This window comes from Phalacrocorax aristotelis, chromosome 2 (genome assembly GCF_949628215.1).
Source record: "Phalacrocorax aristotelis chromosome 2, bGulAri2.1, whole genome shotgun sequence".
Classification (NCBI taxonomy): domain Eukaryota; kingdom Metazoa; phylum Chordata; class Aves; order Suliformes; family Phalacrocoracidae; genus Phalacrocorax; species Phalacrocorax aristotelis.
This window is the reverse complement of record NC_134277.1, coordinates 68,309,825-68,334,986: the sequence shown is the minus strand read 5'-3', so window position 1 is coordinate 68,334,986 and position 25,162 is coordinate 68,309,825.

The window sequence follows — 25,162 nt, the reverse complement described above, 5'->3', positions numbered from 1 at the left end:
TGCAGTACGGTGTTTTGCTATAGTGACCTGTAAGAAGAAAAAATATATGTATATGGGAAATTAAACTTCATTTCCTATGGCTGGAGCTGTTCAAATATTCAAGGTTCCATCAGATTCTTCCAGCTCAGCACCATCTTCCCTTGCATTTCTGGGGAATGAGAACATAAGGAAATGCCATTCCTTTTACAGCTAAATCGTGCTATTACTTCTGAGATATTGGTACTGTTTGTTCTCCTAGCAGCAACTTTGAGGAACTTCAACAGTCACATATTGCTCAGAGAAAATACAGAAGAAAAACAAGCTGAAATTTTGGTGGAGACTTTAATTATGAACACAGAAGTTGAAGTACATTTTTCTTCTTTAAAGTCCAGAATGTCCAGCCTGTACAACATAGCAAGAATTTCTAACCCTTCTCAAGTAATGTCATCAATGCCAGATATTTAGGGCAATGATTTCAGCAGTGAATGTCAAATCTCTCTCAAATATTTGCATGCTGCTTAGCTCCTAAACTGACAAGCTTTAATTTAAGCAGATATAAGTGAAATCTGCCACAGCACATGTTGGTTAAGATATTTAAATTATACAGGCCACAATGAGAAAGACACAGCACATGCAATCCTCATTAGAATCAGTGTGGCAGGGGCTCTTCTCAGTACAGTTACTTAAACAATAAATTAATTAAAAACTCCTCAAAAAGCCCAAGCCCAAAACTATTCAAGATGTGTGGGAAAAATGCCACACTCTTGCAATCTGCTTTTCATGGAAAACATGGCAGTCCTCTCTTTTCATCTTAATTCTCATCTTTATTTCTCTTTTCCCTACAGAATCTATGTGGACTATATAATAACATAACTAAGCAAATGAGGCAATGGAAAGTGTGAGGATATTAATTCCTGCATCATACCTCTGAGCAAGCTCATGTCAATAGACCCCAGCAGTGTAGGTAGTGGCAAACTTAACTGGGGCGTCCCATGAAATTGCTAAAAGAATTCCCTGGCCTTTCTGACATAAGCCCTTAATATACCATACCCCCCTCAGTCTATACTCTTGTGTTTTGCCCATCCTTTAGAGATACAGTAAGCTTCACAGGACAGACACTAAGATGTTCTTATTTTACTTCTCTTATGAAAGCACTACACGTTGGCCTGTATCTGCCTATCTTCTCTCCCCACACTGAAGTCTTTCAAACCTGTTGGCACATTTCAGGTTAACCTACCAGAGGACTAAGAGATAAAAGAAGAAATTCTACAAATATTGTAAAAGCAAAAAGGCAGTACAGGAAATAAGAGTAGTGCTCTTAACAAAACAGACCTTGAGGAAGAGCTCTGTTATTGTATTTATTAGTCATCAGAGAATCCCCAGAAGCAAGCACTCTGAGGAATTTCCCAACCATAGCCAAACCTTGGAATAGAGCTCATACTTGCTTAGGTATAGGATAATTCAGTCACAGGATCCAAAGCCATAGAAAACCAGGCTTCACATGTGCCACTCATTAGTTCCAGCTATCAGACCCTGATTACAGACCTGCTTTTGGGCAGAACTGATCAGTTATCTCCACCTGTCAGTTCAAGTCCATAGAGGACAAAGGACTGGATCTAAGTCTGCAGTTAGGTGCCCACAGTGCCGCTCGGATGGAGTGGAGAGGCCTGACAGCAAGTAAATGATCTTCTGTCCCTCCCCTAACTGCTAGGCCCTCCTCCAGAGCACTTACTGAGGCACCTTTATGTCTTCTGCTGAGCATGTCCAGAAGCATAACTGTTTTGACCATGTTGGACCAAGTGTCTTGGAGCGTTCATACCCCAGAAGCCATTTGGGACTTATGAACTAGGTCCTCTAGTGCTGATGTTCACTTAGCACATGGCTGGCGGAGAGGAGATAGTCCTGTTGAATCTGTCCTGTTACACAACCAACAGCAGCTCAATTCCTAGGGTGGAGCGAGACTGCAAAGGTAGGACTCTCTTTTCTGGACCTGGTCACTTTCCGCCCAAGGTGTCTACATCCCAGGTAGCTTTCAAAAATGTTCTCTTGATCTGAAGCCAATGGAACTGGAATTGGCAGATGATCATAATTAACTACAGACGCTCTGTTAATGCCTTACTGAGATGATCAGCCAATAAATTCCCATCCGAAGGTTAGTGCTTAAGAAAATGGAACATATCTGGAACATGCCAATCTCTCCGCACTGAGTGAAGGGCAGCCTAGACCATTAAGCCTTTATCTATTACATAGGTAGCTTTACAATCTGTCCTTTGGACTCCTGAATATCCAACTCACTTGTGAGATCCTTTTAACTTGAAACAGTTTTATTTTTAATGAACAATCCAGACAAACGTGTCAGATTCAGTTGGAATACCTTTCAGACTCTATAAATAATGTTCACATCTCTACATTATAAATTTAGTGGAGAATTTCAAGTGTTACTTTTCAGATGCCAAATCCTTTTAGTGGAAAGCCTTTTAGATAATAGGATATTTCTTGTATAATGCATTCATAAATTTCCTTCAGTGATGGGGTGTAGTTCAAAGATCATTTCAATACTGCTGATTAGTTTCTTAATTAAATTATTGTATTTAAAAAGGGATAAATAAATACTGGTCACAGTTTAAAGGGAAGCAAAAGTGGGTCACAGAACTTGAAAAGGCTGCCCGATTAAATAAAAACAACAAAACATTGCCTTTTTCTCTCTGGAGAAGTAGGTTCGTGAATGGCTAGTGTAATCTGTGTACCTCCCAAGAAGTAAACTGGAAACCCTGGGCTGAGCTTTTGTGAAAGAAAGGGTCAATCAAGGGTGTTTTGTAAGACGGGGAATGGGATGTATAGCAACATAACCACTTGGCCAGTTCATCATTACGCACTACACACGTCCTAAATTAGGAGAGCATGAAGTGGGTGCATACATTACACTGTTTCCAGAGAAGCATATTGGGTGAGTTATTCTTGTTCCAGTTCTTTGAGACTCAACACCACATCTCCCAGGAATCTGTAAATCATCAGCAGGTGGTATTTGTTGGTTGTCATATCATGGACAGCCAGAGCCAGTTACAACTTTTACCAGGCATTTTCTGTTCATGTTTTTAAAGTTCTCTGTTCCAGGAAGCTGCAAAACAAACCACAAACCAATAAGTAAAGCAACACAGCACAAAACAAAATTCCAGAGATAACAGACATGCTGATAATATAGTCTTTGACATTTGTTTGGGAGCATTGCTGAGTTAAATAGCAGTCCTTTACCAGATTAATAAATGTATGTCTGCTCTCTCTCTCTGTTCACCTATGTAGCCCCTGTCAGTGCAGTATCTGAACACCCCTGGAAACACCAGTGAACTTACCCTCCTAGCATCCCTCTGAGGTAGTGAAATACAGAGATTAACAGACTTGTCTGAGGTCAGATGGGAAATATGTGGCAGAGAAAGACCCCCAGAATTCTGGTTCCTTATAACCATAGCAGAAGCATTGATTATGTAGAGTCCCCCATCTATCAGGTACATAAAAGGTTGTTACTGATTGCCTCTGTGGGCACTGAGAAGGGAATAAGATTTGCATCAAAGACAACCAGGTTGGACATCAGGGAAATCTTGTAACTGCAGACAAATGAGGTAGTGGGACAGGATATTTACAGCAATGCTGTAGCATGTCCTTCATGTACGCTTTTAAAAAAGGGCTGATAAATAATTCTCAGGAATGGGTCTTTTGAAAAATTGAACTGGCCTGTTGTGTTCTACACTGTGGACACGACAGCCTAGGATACTACCTAGTTTGTTGTGCGATCTTTAGCTTTGCAGTGTATATCAGAATGTGAGTGGTAGGCAAGTAATGGTGATATTTATTATCACCACAGTAAAATAGGGATGGGTCTAATTCAAGTGTGTCAGAAGATATACAAAGTAATATACCTCATTAAGTTATTAAAACAAATCAAGCACCACAGACAGGCTGTCTCAGCAACGTTAAGCCACAGTAAGTGGAGTGTGAGGAAACATCTCCATACAGAGAGACTAGGGCTTCGTAATGGACTATAGGTAGCATGTAAGGTGTGCTGAAAATTACAGCAACTTTTGCGAATTCTCTCAGCAGCTGATCAGTCAAGAATCCACAAGATGAAAAAGTAAATGAAACTGCCACATCTGTATGGAAGATGAGATGTTATATGTCCAGCCCAACTCCTTTTTTAATTCAACAGAGTACTTCCATCTGACTTCAGGGGCTTGGACATGACTTCCCCCTTACAAAAAGTGACCCAAACTTCATATTTTATAAAGGGCACAATTACTAGGGAACGCCAAGAAGTTTAGCACCCTTCAACAGAGTCTCTTGTTACAGCATGTTTGCATGGGATTTCTGAACATCTGGAAGCCTGGACATGCAAAGTCATGGACAAACAGCGTCTGCACACGTGCAACGAGTCAGATGCAGCCAGAGGGCACACAACTTACTGTATGTACATCCAGCAGGTCACAATGCAGAGGCACTAAAATGCAGACATCACATTTCTGAGTTGGGTCTTCCAGTCAAAAATGTACCTGTGCATGTATTCTTGACTCACGTGACCCAGCCATAATTTTGCAACACAGCTTCCTCCCCTTCCTTGTTTGGATGGGGTTTGCCTCTGCCCTGTTTATAGAGATAAAATAGTAACAGTGAAACAGTTGACATAAAGCATGTGCTCTGAATTATTTAAGTGCTTTCTGGTGTTTTTTTTTTGTTGTTGTTGTTTTTGGTTACTGGAACAGACAAGAAGAAAAAAAAACCACAGAAATACCAATACCTGCCTAGCTATGCAGCAGAAATGGACTTGAGGATCCAATAACAAATACAGCCCAGTGTAAAACTATCATTTGCATTTTGTGAAGAAATACACATCACATCATGTATGGGTATGTGAGTTTTCCATGGATTAAGCAAACCACCATATGCTACAGGTCAAAAAAAAAAAAAATCATGTGCGTGCGTAGAGATACAGATATCTATCTCTTTCTGCCATTTCTAACAGCATGCAGCACTACAGTTCATAGCAGGATCTGGCACTGAGGAACCAACACGTGCATGTGAATGTGGCCCAGCAGAGATGGATACATTTGTTTGTATACTTCTACTGCATCAGAGGTGGAATATGCAGTTGATTTCTTCTCTTTTGGCTAATTTGGGGAAGACTCAAGCCACTAAGCCCTAGCAACAGCATACCAACCAAAAGGGCATTCCTGACACAAGCCACAAAATCTTGTGGGCAGCCAAGGTGCAGGTATATTACCTGGGAGTTTCCACAGCACAGCTCACCATACTACAGGTTCACAACTGTGATCACATGATCTTCAGTATTCTCTAGGGAGAAATCTAAATTGAAAACTTTTCAGAGCTACAGGTCTCACTTTTCTGTTCATGGGAGAGGCCTTTTATACGTGGTCATGGTACACTACGTTTATCTGAAGATTATGTTCAGCTGTTCCCTTTCCAAACCTTTTGAAACAAGTGCTGGTATATGTGCACTAATCTGTCAAGGAGAAAATGAATATAGGGGAATCTTGGAAAGACATCAAGAAGAGATGAACCTGGATCACAATAATGAGATATGAAGTGTGGATAAAGATCCAGACTTATCTAGGGTCTGGGGTTTAGCTGGCCCCTTTCTGTCCACAATGTCAATGCTTACAAAACTCTCTAAATTTTCAGACAAGCAACTTCTGTGACATTGGCCATTGAGGAATTCATGCTGGTTTTGGTAAATGCTGGGAAAATTGGCCTTTTGGCGTGGAGTTATTACTTTTGCCTCTGGGAAGCAAAGAAAGTAAAAATAGATTAGTAAGTACAGCTTGAGAGAGAGGTTTGCATAGCCCATGTAAATGAAGATTTTGGCCAGACTTCTTTTACTTCTAACTGTTTCATCTTCATACTATCTTTTCAGCTTTACATTAAAGATGGTTCTTATCACAGAAATTGGACTCAAATCCAAGGCTAGGTGTGGAATATCCTCCAGCTGGGTCAGCCCCTTTTAACCCCATGCCTGCCCATTACGGTGCTTAAGCCCTGGTTCAGAACCAGCCACAGCTTCCAAGCTGTACTCTTAAAAAAAACCAACAATTAAATCTCTTTCTAAACTTGCCACCCATAAGGCATTCCTTCCTTAGCTTCAGTTTAGCCTGGCTCCCCGCAGGTCATCTCATGGTCATTTCAGGAGAACCTGTCCGATTGCTCCACACTTTCTGCCTCCTGGAGTTAGTATATGCTGTTCAGGAAAGAAAAGCAAACACTAGTTTTCTAGTGTGACATGACCTTATAAGTCTCTTGCAAGCCCATCTCCTCCCCTTTCTCCCTGTAAGGCCAGAAACCTGTTGCTACAGGTTTTTGGTATTCAAGGCTGGAGTCAACCATCAGACTGATGAGGGGAACACGCAGCAACACAGCTGCTCTCTGCTCACATGGCAAGCGCTAAAGGGAAAGCTACTGGCATCTCTGTCCCTACCTTGATAAACATTACTGTCCAGATACTGAAACTAGTTGCAAATCTCCCCTTTGCTCCCATGATGGGCCGATCCAGACCACTGACTCAAGATCTCCATGCTCCGGGATCCCTTTCCTGTTTTAACAGACAATTTCAAAATCTGGTAGCTTGGAAACTCTCAGGGCTCAATACAAATTACTTTAAGTCCCAGTGGAAAACAGATTCTTCCGTTTCAATAACATACAGTTTGTTTAGAAAGCTGGCAATTCAGAGGAGACTGAACCATGGTTCCTGCCAAGCCTGGGCCTCACACCACAGCGACTGGGGCAGTAAGTATTTATTTTTTCCCACAGTGGTGGAATTGAGACATCATTCATGTAGATATGTTTCCCCATGTTTTAAATAATGGCTGTTAAAGGATGTCCCTCACATTTCAGGAAGCTGAGAGAGCCTCTTTGTCTAGTCACCTGGAAAACTCTGATGGGCTCACGTACCTCCAGCAATCTCTTGGTTCAGATGCCCCTGCTGGCCTTTAAAACACAAAACAAAGTTCACCTAAGGTTATGTAAAGGAGAACCTCAATAAAACATTAGATGGAAAAACATTTCTTCTCCTCCTTCAATTAGCACCTGGCAGCCTTCTCACTAGTTTCTTCATCCTCACACATAAACCCCACACTTATATCAGTCCATTGCTGTCTCAGAGACCACCTCCTCAGCCCGACAGAGGTTTATGCTAAATACTGATCTAGCCTCAGACCCATCCAACCCTCAATACCTTTAAATACCTTGCTGACTTCCTAACTGTAGGGAAAGGGGGATTGTTCCTTGTCATCCTCAGCCCAGCAAACACCATCCTTGTTAGTCACATGAGTCCAACACCATACAATGTCTCAGGTCTTTCTTATAGGCAGTGACTGCTGTTGCAGCCCTACAGGAACCAGATGTATTCCCTCTCAGGGGAAAGTACCAGCACCACAAAAAGCCTACCTTTCCAAACCACTCAGGAGATAGCCCAGCAATCAGCAAGAGCCAGAACCTTTCCGCAGAGCCACAGAGCCAGGACCACCACTAGGATGTAACAGTGGTACAACACAGGCAGATGTAGCCAAAGAAATCCATCTGCTGCCAAGCTGGTTGAATTTTGGGTGCAACTGGGTCTCAAGCTGGCCAGTGCTTTGAAGTGGTCTTCTCACACATTTTCCTTAATGTGAGCAGCCCAAGCATACCAAAGGGATGAGGATCTACACAGATGTGAATCTAGGCTACTCAAAACAGAAAGAACAACATCTTAGAACAGAAGAAGTGCCCTCCACTTCTTCCCCACTGCACCTTCCTGGCCTCTGTGTGTTCATATGCTAGGGAGCTCCCAATCCTTCCCTCAGTTGAACAGTTTTCAGTGCACTTTGCTCAGCTCCAAGCCCTGCACTGTTCCCACTGGCTCCCAGGAGACCCTCTATGAAGATCACATGGGGATGTCATGGCCCGGTGCCACACTCAGGAGTTTTCCATGAGCTCTGCTCCATGTTTGGGGATGTGTGTGTGGGAGAATGGGATGCCCAGACTGCCCTCTGTAAAAGCTCTTGTGCCCACCCCATAGCCTTCTGAGAAGGGGCAGTTTTCCCCTCTCTTCAGAACTGAAGGCGGCAAAATAAAACAGCCTTCCTCTTTGCTGCTCACCCATAGCTTTTATAACAAAACAGAACATGCACTAGTGCAAACAAACAAAATAGAGTAGCTACCTCCCTTCACAGCAAATTATACAGCTTCCCCTGGCATATTTTACTGCTCTAAAACCATCCCAGTAATGAAAGCAGTAAGTGGGCACCATCAGGAGGCTGGGGACAAGTACCGGAACAAGTTCCACCATGAATCACTTCTGTAGCCACAGATACACATACAATGATGAAGACACAGAAAAGCCCATGAGGAAATCAACCATTTTGTCATGAGACCAGGGCTTGAATATTGTGCAGTAAATAAAGCTAGGGCCCACACACTGAGCAGTAAGGAGAAAACTAAAGATTAAGTTGCGCTCAGTAATTGAGCACAGCCCATTCTGTGCACGAAAAAAGACAGGGATGAAAGAGGGGAGGAAAATAGCAGAAGCATATATAATTAAAGGCTACAGCAGAAAAATATTTGCAAGGAAACTAACTGAAGATACCAGGGGTAACTGGAGTTCTGGCATTTGCTGACTTGGAAGTGTCATGCACATGAGTGTATGAGTGCGTGTGTGTATGCATGCTGTGCACATTTGATTACCCCACACACAGGTAATCTGCACAAAATCAGTGCCCAAGTCCCTTGAAGGCTTCTAGGGGGAAGGGAACTTCGGTTAGAGGAACAAGTGTCAGACCTCCAGCAGCAAAAAGCTATGCAGAATGTCAGAGTAAATGTTTCCTTATACTTCTCATGCACATATATTATTTCCACTACTGCAGAATTCAGGTGAGTAGGGGGGCAATTACAGTCAAGTTGCAGATTACCTGCCAGAAAACAGCAGCCTTGCCTTTGCAACTCTGAACACATCCTTTAACTAATTTCTTCTTTAATGGGTATGCATTCAGCTTCAGTGTGAGCAATGGCTGGAGTAGAAAAAATTCATGATACCTAGCTTTTAGTTATAATCTTCAGTGGGAAGCTAGACACCTACCCATCATTTATACCTTCAGAAAACCTCCTCCAGAATGCTGTTTGCCTGCAGATCATGCAGCTCAGCTGGCTTTGACAAAAAACAGTTGTTCCAATTTCTGGGACAGGCTAGAAAGACAGCTAGCGCAGTTATTCTTCCCCAAGGCAAGGCCCGGGTGGAGCTGGAAGAAATGACAGCTGGCAGTGAATGGGAAGTAGAGGTATCCCAGGGAGGAGAGGCAGTGGAAGCGAGTACTGAGGCAGCAGCTGAGATGAAAGGGGAAGTGGTCAGTTTTAGGGGAGAAGAGAAAATAGAGAGGTAATGCTGTTCTCTCTAGGCACTTTACTGCCAATTACAAAAAAAGGAGCATGGAAAAGGGAAATCAGAAGGCAGCCCTTGTTCCTCTGATTTCTGGCAACCTGGGAAGCCTTGTTCTGCTTGTTAAAAAAAAAAATGACCAGTCAATAGTACAGTGAGAGAGGAAGGGACCAGCCTGGCCATTTATTTGGGGCACCAGCCACCCCTGTTTTGAAACTCACCAAAGCTGCCAGAAGTTCTCCCACTGATTTGGGCCTAGGGGGGCCAGAAAGCCGATTGTTAATCTCTAACACGTGCATTGTCTCAGCAGTTGCAGTGGGGTGAAGCACAGGGGGTTTAATTTCTGCTTTACATCCTTCCTGCTAACGCCCATCATGCCTCTCCCTTCACCAACATGGCTTTGCTACCTCTACTCCTACCATTTTCCACCTTCTGTTTCCAAAAGTCAGCTTCAGGGCCGGGGAAAGTGGTGAGGTGCTGTGTGGGAGCAAAGCCCAAACACGGCCACTTAAAACAAATATTATTTTTCAACTGAAATACTTTTGAATTTTTTTTCCCAGTTTATTTTTAGAACAATGGTAAAACATACAAATCCTGGAGGCCTCAAGCACTTTCCTGCTGTGTTAGTGGCTTAATTTATTTCTTTAATTTGTTAAAACCTCACCAAAAAAAATGTTATTCTTTGGAGACTTCACTAGCCCAAGTTTTGCATGTATTATTTGCTGCAAAAGATTAATGAGGTAGCAGAGGCAGTTTTTAACATATTCCCTTGGTTTTCTCTCACTCTCCCTCACTTTTTCGTTTTCTCAAGTCACATGGCAGTCCAGATCCATGAATCTGCTAAGCACTCTCTGCAGACAGGATACAGGGTGCAGGAAAGTAATGAAATCAAAAAGCCTCTTTCACAACTTCTCCCTTCTCTTTCACCACCCAGAGATACTGCGTTAACCACCATGCTGCATCAACCTCCTGCATATCAAACGTCTCCACAGCCCCTATCCTTTACAATGCTCTGAGGAAGTGGACGGAGCTGAACACCCTGAGTTTACAGGAAGGCTGCGCATGTGACAACAGCTAATCCTACGCATAGTTCAGAGGTGCTGTCAGCTAGCCAGGAGATGCACTGAGGCCCTACTTTTGGCTCGGTTAGAAATCTGCTGACACTCCCAGAGACTCTTGGGGAGCGTTTTGGAGCTTGGCCACAGAAACCTTCCCATCAACCTGCTCCTCTTACGGGAAGCGAGTGCTGCCTGGAGTGTAGCAGCAGCACAGGCTTTGGTGCTGACGGCTAAGATTCAGATCTGTTTCTCTTTCTTCACCCAGAATGACCAGGATATTTGTCAAGAAGACACACTACGCTTAAAGGTGTCTAAATCCTTTCTCCTCTCTTGGCCCACATGCAGCCTCTATTCTAGCACAGCTCTGCAGGGGAGGTTTTGCCTAACAGGAGGTGAAATGGAGAGACGAGGAAAACAAAAAGTGAGGGAACACAGGGAGAGTGCGTTAAGAGGCTGGGCTCAGGGCAGAGAGAGATGTGACAAGTTCCTTGTGATAGCTTTAGAGACAGGGTAGGTCTGTGGTGGGGTAGGGGTATGTGAAAGGGAAAAGAAATCACAACTCCCTGCTGCAGAAGTGAAGAAAAGGAAGGTGCAAGCCTCTTGAAAAGCAGCCAGAGACCTCTGCTTTTTCTCCACATGTGAAGCTGATTTTTTAACCCGAATGAACCAAAGAGAAATTGTGAGCAGCCACTCTTCTAGCTTGTCTCCCTATATTTGGGGAAGCCTGCTCATTGCTTCAGGGCTGGAGACTCCTATTTGCAGACAGACTGAACTACGAAGCCCTTCAGCATGACTGAGGCCAGGCCACTCACCACATTGTGGCACTCAAACCACTTGGAACAGTTTGGAAATCTGTCCAAATTGAACCACCAGAGAGAATACACAATAGGAACTGAGTCAGGGATACTAACCGTGGTATGATTTCATTCAGGGGAATCAGCTGGTGGCCTAAGGACCACGCGTGGTCTATGGGGTAAATCCCTGCAGTCAGTACCTTTTTTGCCACAGCCTCAACCCTGACACTGTCAGGACCATTGCCAAACACTTCTGAGTGTGGTACTGGTGTATCACTGAGCCTCATAATCTGCATTTGTGCCTGCATCAAAGTGTTGGCCATGGTCAGCCGTAATCAGCCAGATTTCTACAGGTATTTGCGTGCTCTGTTCAGCACACCTAACTGCCCTGCTTTGAGTGTTGGTGCCACACAAGCACAAAAGTTCTCTGAGAAATCTGGCTCTTACAGTGTGCCATTCAAGCAAATCACATTTTTCTCACTCTGTCTTTTTTTCCTGAAGTGGTAGATAACACCCACAGAGAAACAGCAAAGCAGAGCAACAGTGCAGGAATAAGGAAAGGATGTAAGAGTACCTGTCTTGAACAGCTGTCTCAAAGGCAGTGACACACAGTAAATAATCCTGAACACTGAAGGACAGGGCTGTCATTCTCTGTCATGCCAGAAACATCATAAACCACAAGAGAGACGTGCCAATGGTTTGAGGACCCCACAGAAGAATTTTTATAGCATCATATTTCATAACTTCTTTTGCTCTCTTGTGGGCCGAAATTCCTGATCTATGCCTGCCTCTGCCTCCCCATTCACTGGCACTTACTCAGAAACTCACAGTCTCCACTGCCGGAGGTGTATTCAAGTTGCTGGCTGCCCATCCCCAGAGGCAACTGTGCACATAAAACGGATGGCTTTATGTGACGTGCTTAATGCTAGGATCCAAAGGAAGGGCTACTGAGTGAGCCCAGAAAACAAAACAAAACAAAACAACTCCATTCTGGTTCAGACTAAGAGACAAGCTCACCTGAGGGGAAGCGTCCCCTGTGTATTTATCTAGTGTCACAGGCAAGAATTCTGCCCCCACTGAACTCTGTGCTATCAGACAAGGTAGCTTAGAGCTACTTCAGAGCATTTCTAGATGAGTTGCAACACAGCCTTATCCCTTCTAGGCTACCCTGAAAAAACTATAAACAATTACTTCTACCAACAGAAGTTTGAAATGTACAGGGTACAGGGGTAGCCCTAACACCTTTGAATATCACTGACCAGATTCCCCAATATATCACTTTGATCAAAAACTCATCAGGATTCCCCTTTTGCATTTTCTTTGATTTTTTTTTTTTTTTTTTTTTAATGGGATGACACACAATCAACAATACCACACAGGTATAGCAATGGTACTTAAATAATCCCATATGCAGCAAAGATTCCCATACACATTCATTTAAAGTTGGCCTGAGGCAAGCCAAATATACAAACAATTAGAGATCTGTAGGCATGCCAAGAAATATCTGTGCAGCATATAGGCCCAAGAGAAAAATATAATGAAGATTAAGAATAATATTAACACATATACGGAGGTAATAGTATTCAATGGATTTCTATATGAGTAGCTCTGTGATCCTGGCAAACCCCAGAAAGAGACTGGACTGGCATTTTCCACATTCACCTATAGCTGTCAAATCTGTAGCACTGCAGTAATGCTAAGTATCTGAAATTTAAACGTCTGCTAAGCCATCTTCCTTTGTTTTGTTACACAGTAACCAGATCCACCTCATTCACTCAGTTCATGACAAATGTTTCTGTTTCACTCACATCCCAAGACAACTTCTGTTGCCTGTTTCTTTAATTCTTTCTTTTTCACAAAAAGGCTTTTTTTTTTTTCCCCTGAACCTTGTCAGTTTTTTGTTCCTGTAACTATCTTTGGCACACAAAGCAGGTGGTATCAGAAGTGCAAATGCTTCAGTATTCTTTGAATTGCTATAAAGTAGTGCATGGTTTTGTTCATTTTAAGTACCAGGTCTTTTGATATCCTGGCCAGTCCATTCCATGCTCATGAGTTAACAAGACTATAGGCAGGGAGAGACACAAGAAAGGACACCCAATTAAAGAGAGAAAATGAAGATCAAAACAGGCTACTGTGCTCTCATATGGTCAGGTACAGAGCTGTACCTGGTGCAATCACTGATAACAGGCTAGTTAACACTGCACCTGTCACTTTGCTCTGACCTTCACCAGTCCCCTGGCTCTAGCCTTATGAAAGCTGAATACCTTTTAAGTTAAAAAGGCTTAGATTAAAAATATTAGTAATCCTGGAAATCCTCAAACAACTTCACTGAAAACAACAAGAGGAACAACTTTGAAGTTACAAGTCCTGTGGAAAGGACTCTGCATAATTTGATAAGGGACACAGATTATTTTCTTCTCCATTAAACCAGAAGGAACTGAGCACTGAAAATCCATGCTTAATTAAGGGATGGGGGGACTACCCCATGTTGCATGTAAGTGTGACATCACCCAGTGTTCAGATCAACCCTTGGAGCTTCTAAGGTATAAGCTGCTCTGTGCAACATGTACTGTTCTCCTGATCCTGCATCCAGAAACCACAGCATAAGCAGAAGGTCACAAGCAGGACAGAAATTAAGTCCTGCTTCTTCCTAGAAAGGTCGGACTAGATGATCCCTGAGGTCCCTTCCAACCTGTGATGCTGTGAAGTATGTTATTGGCATTCCAAAATGGACCTGGGTGCCATTGCTCTAGGGGTTAATGCCATGGGGTGAGATTTCCCAAACTCAGTGTTCCTTTTCCTTCACACAATGTGTGTGTGAAGTGAGGGCAGGCAGCTCACTGATAAGCGGATACATAAGCCTTCATTAAAACACCACGATGGAGATCATCCACATTTCAGAGAGAGCTCACACCTGAAAATTGCTAGGAAAAAGAGGACACAAATCTTATTTTCAAAAATAAAAAAATTACTTCAGTGGATTCTCCCTCAGGTATACTAAAAGAAGGATTACCTCTTCCTGTAAAAGGAGGGAAATGAGAAGTGGTCACCATACATTGTGGCACATAAAGCATGTGTTAAAAACAGAAGACAAACCAAAGAAATTATTTGTTGATGTGTTCTGCCACTTTTGACCAAAATTTCTGTGTGTTCAACTGCCACCAGAACATTCAGTGAAGGAGAAGAGGGAGCTTAAATGGCTAAGAGTCCACCAGTGCCACTAGACATCCCAGTTTGCAAAGGCTGCTGGCCACTTTATCTCCTGGTGAGCTTGGTATTTTACAGCATGAGCTGGAAGGAGTCCACCTTAAATAAGATAGCTAGGAAAGTCAAAATAACTGGAAGGAGAGTACAGGTAGGATTTTGTTACCTAAAACATCAAATAGTTCCACAACTGGTCTCTCAAAAAGAAAGAGAAAAAAAACGCATCGAAATGCTGAATTTGGCTTCCACAATGCAAAGAACAGCTGGAGCATTTCTGCATGACTTAGCTTAATGCAGCAAGATTGGAATTCTTAAGTTCCCAAGAAAAAAAAGAAAAAAAAGGCAACAAAGTTACTGTTCACTTTCTGCTATCTGTACCAGTTACCACCTGGATCTAACTATATGCCACCTAGGATCCAACTATTCAAAAATCAACCTAATTAATTAGTTTCAAACCAAAGTGAAGGGTCAGCATCACATCTCCACATATTGTTTTGATCTGTGAAACATCTGTACTCCAGAAGTGACCTATCGGTGAGAGAAGACCACTCCTTAGTAGGAGGACTCCCCAAGTCCTGCAGCTCAGACTCACTGCTTGAAAAAACTATTTCCCATGAGAAACCTCTCATCAGCTCCACTCCCCACAAATCTGGCAATGAAGTGCAGGTAAAATATAAATAAGTCCAGGGAAAAAGGAGAGATTTCTTAGGCATTATTGTAGGTTCAGCAGGTTTTGCTAATTTGCCTATTCTGAAGACATTCAAGACCTTTTTTCCGTTTCTTCCTTGATGCTTTCCTGAAACCTACAGCACAGCAAACAGTGCATTAGGGAGGACAGCTTTTGTGCCACCAGAATTAGCAAGGGTGGATGTAGATATTATCCCAGTGAGGGAGCTGTACAGTCACAAGGCAACAGCTGGACAATGATACAGGAATTATGCACCGTATCAGCTGGAGCTCTCCAGGGTTCAGAAGAGCAAGGGCCCCAAATTTGCCCCCAGATTCCACAGTTTTTCCTATGGAGCCCTCTGACACACCCAAACATGGGTATGGACACAGTGCATACTGCTGGATACTATTCTTTCAGACACAAATCACACCACCACTCGCAGCCAGGCACTGGCACCCATTCCTGATCTTACAGGGCTGGTTCACCTAAGAGTTCCCAACCTGACTTCCTGAAAACAGCAAGGGACAGCTGCTGAAACCCCATCAATCCAGACAAAGTCAACATGACCTGTGGATGTGGTCCAGCTCTGCCAGGAAGGGCCTAATAGTGAGTACGACTGAGGAAATATTATTGCAGCCTGGAGGCTTTCTCATGCAGGGTTCTATTTTGGTGCACCATTTCTTGTTGTGTGAGCATACCCTGGGCATTTTGGGAATTCCAGCCACAGATAACAGTTAGTTCTAGGTCACGGTGTTTTTACTGATACAGGTTTCACCATTCCAATTTGGGTGCGAATACTTATGAACGTTGCAGGATTATATACTCTGTAATCACTTGCCATGGCCCAGAACATATAGCGTGCCTATCGAAAAGCACATTAAATAAAATAACAGTGGTTCTTGCCAGTCCAAACAAATATTTTTCCATTGCTAGCAGGGCAAGACAGTACTAACCCACAAAACTGCTGTGTTTTAGGACTTCATTTAATAGTAGCAAGAAAGTCACACTACTTGTCAAGTGACACAGAAACATGCATAACACAATTTTGTCATCAACACAGAAGCAGTGGTTACATACAAGGAAATGTTTATTTCATCCATTTGCTAACACGCAAATCAACTTAGTCTAAAACTATTTTTTAAATACGCATTCCCAAGCAATGACCCAATTTGAGGTCATCACTGTAACTTTTCAGGCAAGAGCGCCATTTGAGGAACAAACGATAGCTTCTCTGTCCACAGACTGCAGCTTGTACCAGGAAGAGGGCTGCAACGAAAATAAATTAACCTATTTTACTTGATCCGTGTTAATTATTTTTGCTTGAAAAAAAAAAAAAAAAGAATCTCTGACTTAGCTAATGGGAAATCCTCATGGACTTGGATAAAGAAGTCGTGTGTATCCACTTGCCCTAACCTTTGCTTGGCCTTTTGGCTAAGTACAAGGGGCATATCAGTTAAGTATCTGATGTCTTCTCTCTGGGAAACTCAGTGAGTTAATAAGTCATTTCAAACTATTATGATTTTGATGCATGGAAAAAAAACCAACTTGGCTTTCCTCAGACAGTACAGCTGGGTAAGTACAGAATTTCCCGGCACTGTTTAAGCCTGGGTGGGGTGGGAAAAAGTAAGAAGGAAAAAAAAAGAAACAAGTAAAGTTTATAAAGAAGGGGGAATAAAAGAACAGAAATCCTGCCGGGAACTCAAGAAATCTTTCCTTCCTTGTTTCGCTTATGGAGATCAAATAATCTAAATTAAACACAAATCCCCTTGCAAAATGCTGATGACTCTACTCAAACTAGGGTAGCTAAGGTACAGAGAAGCCACAAAGCTCAGCTCCAGTCCTTCAGATATTCATATAAGCAAGTAGCTTAAGTGATAGGTCGCCTGTTTGCAGGATCAGCACTCCAGACAGTCCCCTAAGGAGGAACAGACTCTTGTGTATGCCTACGGCCAAAACCAGCTACATCCAAGTCCTCGCTGTAGACCTCTAGGCACTTCCACAGTACAAGTAGAAAACAGCGATTGTGGATGAGATCATATGATCACAGCAAAGCTGCTGCCATGTTTCAGGAAGATCTCACCCCCTAACAAATGAACACACAGAGGATTGCTAGCACCTTTCCCAACCTGTTGCACTGCAAAATGAAATGGCATTACCATCATGTAAATGGGGTGACCCACTTTGCTCAATGCTGCAGTGGATGAGGCTGTGCTTACAGCTATGCCTGGCCTTCAGGTGAGAGAATTGACTCCCAGCCTCAGGAAAGGACCCTCTTATTGCTTATTAACTTGGTCTTTTGTCAGTTTGTAGTATACTCTCAAGTCAAATCTATAATTTCATTGCAATAAATCACCTATTTTTCACCTGAGCACCTCAAAAAACAATCAGCATGTGCTTTTCAAGCCCTGAAAAATGTACAAACCACACTGTCCCCACTTACGATAAACAAGCAGTGCACAAAGAAATTAAGTCATCGGAGGGTGTGTGGCAGATATCAAACCCACTTTCTGAGTTCCATTCATGAAAAGACCAGTCTTCCCTCCTTTCACTGTGGTTTCCCTTAGGTACAAGACTTTTCTACCTAGGGTTTTCAAAGGACACAAATATCACCTAATATGCATAGGAACAAAATCAGGACCATGTCTACACACACAATATGCATTTATTATTTGTTCCACAAACTGATTTTACCAATATTAGTGACTCCCTTGACTTTCTTCCTGTGGCCAAGAAAGAATAAATAAATTTTTTAAGAGAAGTCTGAAGTTAGGAAATACATCATGCAGATGTATGCAAGCCAGTACCTCCTCCACACACCCAAGTTTAGCAGACAGATCTTTCAGAACCAGCTTGCAGGAGGTGGCTCTGCAAACAAGAACGCTTTTTAAAGCAATGCACAGGTACAGGGGTGATTTTCATGTCAAAAAAATAATGCTAACTCCATTAAAAAACCTGCTTAATGCAGTGGTTCACAGACCTCTGAAGTCAGAAAAGACCACCGGGATCCCACCCAATGCAAAACAGCCCAGAGGATTTCACTCAGTGATTCCTTCATTAAGGCCTTAACTTTTGACTAATCTCAAACCTGTCTTCCGGAAAGAAAATCAACATAAATTCAGAGTCTTCAAGGCTATGTTGACACTGCCTTGCCTAACACAGACCTAGAGGCAGGCCACTAGAGCATGACTGTGCAACCAGATTGTTAACAACCTGCTGCTCAGCTGCCTTCAAATCCCACAGGGCTTCCTGTCACACAGTAGGAACCTTTCCAGGAAAGAACTTGGCCAACCCACCTGTGAGGAAGTATTTCTTCAGGCTTGACAGGATGGGCATTGGCAGATTCAAGCCAGTATGGGTGTATCTCAAGAAATGCCCTATCCTGAACCCAGCCCATAGTTTAAGGATAAGTCTCTTTCCTACCATATCATAAAGCTGATCCAAAGCTAGTCTTCAGTTTGGACGCAAGATGAACTGGAGAATGACTCCAAACTTGGAACCATGCTCAAAGGCAGCCTAGCTATAGCCCACATGCAGGAAAATCCACTATCACTCCTTCTGTCATGTTTCCTTCATCTGAAGCACTCCCATCAAAAAGCAAATCCATGAAATCCCTCCTCACTGAGGGCATAATTCTGCAGTTAAGGAAATTATCAGTATAACACTGTTTCAGAGGAAGGGGTGCAATTATGCAGTGCAGACCTATTAAAATCAGCCATATAAACTGAACATTGATGTAAGTCAATGCAGTGTCTGGCCCACTTGCTCTAGTGAGTTTCTACTTTGTGCTCAACTCTGCAGCTGCCTTGCAGTTCCCACTCCTCCTCCTCTACTGTCTTAATGTAAATCAAAAAAATCAATCAAACCTCACTTCACCAGCAATAAATCAATCACTTGGATCATTCGACTATAAAAGAATGACCTTGTGGCTGCAAAGGCAGAGTATGTGCAAGCACATGGATGACAGCAAGCAAAAGCAAAAAAAGAAGTATTTTTGTGTATGTATTTGCTACAGCTCACAGAGGGTCTTTTTTTCTGGCCACATCTGAGCTATCCAGAAGGGCTGCACTAATAGAAATTCTCATTTCTCGCTTACCAAACAAACAAATCACTCCCAAACAAACCAAGCATTCCTATCCTCTTTCTGTGTTATTTTCTCAGATTGTATGCTGTATTCATACCTTTTTCCCCGAATACAAACGAGTACAAATGTCAGAGGCAGACTAGAAATGTTGGGGCACACACAGTACAATCCTGGTTTCTTCTAAAGATCTGACCATATCACCAATTAAGAATAAAATAAAATAAATTTTTCTTTAAAAAAGAGAACTCAACCTCCACCTACCCATTTCCAAACCAAGATAAGGAAATATCTCAAACTTTCCACAAGCCTCATATTACCTCCCATCTAAGCCAGGAAGCCTGAGAATCTGTCCTATTGTTTTCCTTGCTAGCACTGCATTCCTACAGAGCTTCTGCATTTGTTCGGAGCTTCTTCTTGTTGTTATTATCGTAAAAGCAAAGCGTTACACAAGACAGAGAGCTTGACAGCTTTCCCACAATCCCCAGCATGTGGGAATAGCAAGTAACAAAGTGTAAACACCTGCCAACTGGTGGTTAGGTGTAAATGTCTCTGTTAACAACAAACACTGCTGCTAGCAGTCATCAGAGCAAAGCAGCAAATCTGTTCCCTTCGCCAATGTGGAAAACACCAAACAATAACAAAAAAGGCACGTAATTGCTTGATTAAGATGTATCAGTGTTGGAAACTGCTGATCTAGAACATTGAATCTCTGACATTTACTTCACTCTTGATTAAACAGAAATGCTTAAAACTAGCTACTGTGCAAGCAGAAGCCCAGAGCACCGTGTACCATCCAGGGAATTGTGACAGTAAAACTTTTCACAAAGAAACAAAATCAAAGCCGCCATCTCTCCACTGTTTCCTAAAAGCATCAGCTGCTAAGGCCCTCTGACTATGATGAAGAAGGGATGGAAGAGCACTAAGGAAGGGTTAGGAGGCAGGTAACTCCTTGATTGCCTTCTCCCCCTGTGGAACTTCCAGGGAAACCTTGTGATAAAGTCAAGCTCCTGCTCTGAAAAATGCTGCTGAACCGGGAGGTCAGGACTGTTTCTTTACGGAGAGAAGGATTAGTTGTGTCTTTTAAAAATCATGTTTTCAGTTGGTGATTTCCTAGGCAGCTTCATGAGCCAGGTGGCACTGATTTATCACTGATTTGCATGTGACTGATGTCTGAGACCTGAGGCTAAAAGCCTGCTTACTCTAGATTTGTCCTCAGTAGCCAGATTCCTTGTGTTATTGCCCTTTCTCCATGACAAAAGGAAAGGGAGAAGTGGGTCAACTCATTGTCTCAAGTAAACTACAGATTGCCTAGTCAGAAGGTAAACTCCATTAATCTACACTACCCACAAAAGCCCACTGCTGCCCAAATCTCCCTACTGCACACACAGAAACTCCAGCTCAGCTGGGGAGGGACATTAATCCTGGTTTCCTTCAGCTTGCATTTCTTCACTAATTGCTATTAGGAAAATGAATTATCCCATTCTTGAGGGGTGGGGAGTATTTCACATTTATATCTTTTCCCTAATGATATTATCTGAAATACTTCAGACAACCACGATTGTACCAGGTTAATCAGCTGGTGACCAGGACAACAGATAATTTTAACCTACACCAGTTCCCCAATCTAGGTCACAGCAGAGGAGGAGGAGGGTGAGTGGAAGGCATGGGTCACTTCTTTTGGTGGCACTACCTATTTATCCCAGCATTAATGATGCATGAAACAAAAGGCTTTCAATAGTCAGTACCTTGAAACAGAGGACACGTCCTCCTTACTTCCTGAAGCATCAAGTGTTTGAAAGTTTTACAAGTAGTACATGGCTAACGGTAATAAATTGGCTTACAAAGACTGGCAGAGCATTCTTCCAACTCTAAGCAACATTATTCACCACATTGCTACAGTGAAGGCTCATAAAACATTCAATTAAAGTTTCCTGCAAATGGTTCTATGGGTAGAAAATGGACAATTGTCTGGTTGGCCAAAAGTGGCTTTCTCCACTAGGAATGGGTAAATCAGGTAGTAAGCTTGCCTGCCAGCATCAGTACTGACATATTTACTGAGCTAGATATTTCCAAACAATAGCTGGAAAGATTTTTTTGCTATAGGAGGTTTAAGATCACCTGCACCAGAATAGTACTAGAGGAAAAATTCCAAGTTTCATGAGAATATTCAAGTCCCTCAGAAGCTGAATTTAGACTCTCAGCCACACGGTTTCTGTGACTCAGTCATTTGTTAGTCATCCTCTGCCCATTATATCTCAGGAAAGTTACAGATATCCATAATTAGAAAGGCATTCCTGCTCCTTCTGTCTCCTTTCTGCCTGCTCTCTAGATACCATGCCCTCTCACTCCTTTACTTACCAGAGGTCATGTGCTATTTCATTCCCATTCTTCCCGACTAGATTTATTTCCTTATAGTCTCACACATTTTATGCCATTACCACAGTCTCTATACCCTACCCCACAAGCAGAATGCTTCAGATTAACTGATGCCCTTGCACTCCTCTTCAACCATCTGTTTTCTGAACCCAGCAGCCCCACCCTGGTCCTTGTCTCTCTCTCTTGCACAGGTTTTTATCAACAGCTGCCCTCTAGGCTCTCACAGGCCATATTCAATTCAGTGCCATTCTTGCATAGTCTGGGAGCATAATGCAAGAGAACTTGGTTGCTTCTGTCTAAAACTATCTTGGACTGGTTTCTCTAATTTGTCCAAGTTGTTGATAGGTAGAGCTGGCACTTTTGTGCTTCCCTCTAACCAATGTTTCTGCCCAATGTGTTATTTCCACTCTTGCACACTGTTCCCTCCATGCATCATTCTACCAGCTCTCCCTCCTTCTCTGCATCAAACAGCTTTCTTGGTTTTGCCTTCCAGCCCACTATCTTCTCTCCTTGATGTTCAGACAATCAACTCCCACCATCCCTCTGCCAGTGATAACTGCATCAATCACAAGCAAGTCTGATTTTCCCTCTAGTCCTTAAGAGTTTTCACAGTTTTTGCGGTTTTTTCTTTTTTCTCATTTGGTAAAGAACAGAGATCGCTGAATTGCAAAGTCTTAGGGACAACTATCCTTATTCAGACTGAGACAGCAAAGCTCCCATTCATTAGGACAGTCATCCAGGAGGTACTGGACTAAATTATCAATGTCCAATCTGGAGCAGGCAAAGGGGAAGACTTGAGAGTGCAGCACTTAAATCTCAGGTTTACACATCAGCTACTGAGAAGCAGAAGAGATGAGCACTTGCCACCGGTTATTTAACTGGATAGGAGCAAACCACAATTGGTACATTATTAGCCCAAAGAGGGACAATATAGAGCTCCTGAAATGTACTGCGGACAAAGCGCTTGTCAGAAGAGATGGGATGGGCACCTGACTACCCGCCTGGTTCATCAGCCTCACTGAGGGGCTCGGTTCCCATGTATTCAATAGAACTTAGCAGAGCTAGCATGAAAAGTTGTGCATACAACTATCTTAGAAATAAATTCCTCCCTGCACTTTAGGAAATAGATCTCTTTCTTAGTAGTCTTTGAACCAAAGAGATGAGTTGTCCATTCTGTTCCACACCAGTTGTCTTAGTTTCCACTACAGGCTTTACCACGTTACTTAAAGCTGGTGCTGATTATTTGTCTAATTGAAGGGCAGCTGTGAAAAAGACAGTTGGTGATGGGATGGATGGCTCAAACGGACAAGTTGAAACGACATAAGGACAACGTAAGCCATAAACATATGGAAAGTACTTCAACACTTACTTCCTACGTGAAGTCAGTGGTGCTGGCCAGCTTGAATGGTTCCTTGAAGGATTTAAGGTCTTGGTGCTAAGCAAGGCCTGTTTCTATTCCTGTAGATCAAGGCTCCAGCATTGCACTTTGATATCCAATAACAGGCACTGCTTGCCTTTTGTTCTTCACCAATGATGTGCAACATTTTCACTGCTGAAAATCAGATAATCAGAGGCTTAATAAAAAAAAAGGGGTATTTTGGCATGGTTCTAAAAATGACTCAAGTGAAAGGCACATAGGTATACTTTCTGGAGTAAACACAAAATCGCTCCAGTCTGGAGCAATCAAACCAGTCTTGCAGAATATTGCTAGCACTTGTCAGGTCCTGAACACTGGAGCTCTTTTGCTTGTAAGCACTAAAATGCAAAGAACAGACATAGCAAAAAGGCAAATATATAATCACATATCACCAACCCTTTTGGCTCGTTACTGAAAGGCTCTGCATCTAAGGCAGAGCTAAATTGGACATCTATGTGATCAGATCTTTTGTAAGCAAAAAAAAAGCATGGAAATAGTCACCACTTATTTCTAACTCCTTCTTTGGCTTCTACTTTTCAGCACACGAGATGATGTCTTTCTTACCCAAGGTTGCCTCAAGCATCAGTACAGACAGGCTATGTCTCCAGATCCCTTTTCTGTCCTGTTGCCCCATGTTTTAGGTTTCTGCCTGTGAGAACGCAGCCATTTGCAACACCAGCGCTATGGGAATTCCAGCAGTGAACAAATATCCCTGTAAACGAAGGGTCTTGGGGCTATTTGCATCTTTGGGGGATTTGGATGCACTGCAGGGTGAGGCTGGGCCTCATTTTAAGAGAAGGCTCCAGCCCGCATCAGTGCCAAGAGACTGACTAATGTAATTATTTCCTTGCGAAGCAGCATTTTTCAAAGTGCTGATTCTTATTAAGAAAAAGGAACGGATTTGGAGCTCATATTTTGATCTGGTGCCCAGGATTATTTGGAAATTCTTTTTCCTGGAACGAGACTTTTTATTCCAAATTTCTCCATGGTGGGGAGAGAGGGTTTCCTGGGCAGAATTAGAATAATGATTACAGCCTGTATACAATCAGCTCTAACCACTGTGGAACTCCAAAAATGAATGTTATTGCTCAGTGGCTTCATTGAAAACAGAAGTATTATTTAACCAGAAGGATGGCAACACATGGAAATAGCTCATTATCATATTTTCTCCCTATTTGAAATGTCACATTGAGTATGTATCTTTCATGTCCACTACACTTTAATTAATTTGGACTGTGTTTAAATATATTACGCAGCATGCTTTATTACAAAATTCTGACACATTTCCATTGATGAAACGGGGCTTTCAAACGCATGTAAATGGCAGTAGGAGTTACCCTGCCTAAATATTGTTTTAAATACAATAAGAATACCACATCATCTCTGTGTCAGCCTGTGTTTTTCTGTGGCATGGAACTTAGCAAAACCAACGTTACATCCAAAGCTTGCTGTTTATTGAGGGGACAATGTTGTTAACATTATTATTCCAGGTCTAAATCTTAACCACTTACCTGATTTACATAATTGCAAGATAAACATATATTTTACTCAATGGCTGAATAAGATTCCAGCAGTGTGATTGCCTAGGAATTAAAAAGTAGAATTGCAGGGTGTATGCATCAGAAGAAAATGGTTTGTTTTAACACAGCTGGTGTACCTTATCTTCTGTGCACTTTCAAATGTGGCTTTTACAAAGGATGGTTGTCCTCCTCCACCCAGGTTTCTGGCAAAGTGGAGGATTTATTTCATTTGTGGGCCTTCCTCTGGAACGCAGTCACTCCAAAAGTTATTCCTGATTTATGCTTATATAAGCAACTGGGGGAATCAAAGCAGTTTTAAAAATCATGTAAAAATAAGAGAGTTCACTCAAACTTTAGTGTGTCTTGGGTTGAAATCTTATGGTAGATGGTACTTTATGTCGAACAGGATCAGGGATTTTGTAGAAGGTATGACTAATATCTGACTGATAAGATGTCATCTCTCCACTACTGTCTCTCTTGAGGCACTCAAGATTTAGTTGCTGGACCATCTTGGTTTCGACCACCTTGGGTTCAGCAAACACCTAATGATATTCTCTCTTAAAACATCTCACCAGCTGCCTCCTCGAGGCAGTTCTATCCCATCCTATCATGCCAGTCCCACTAGATGCCACCAAGTGCTGATGATGCTTGTAC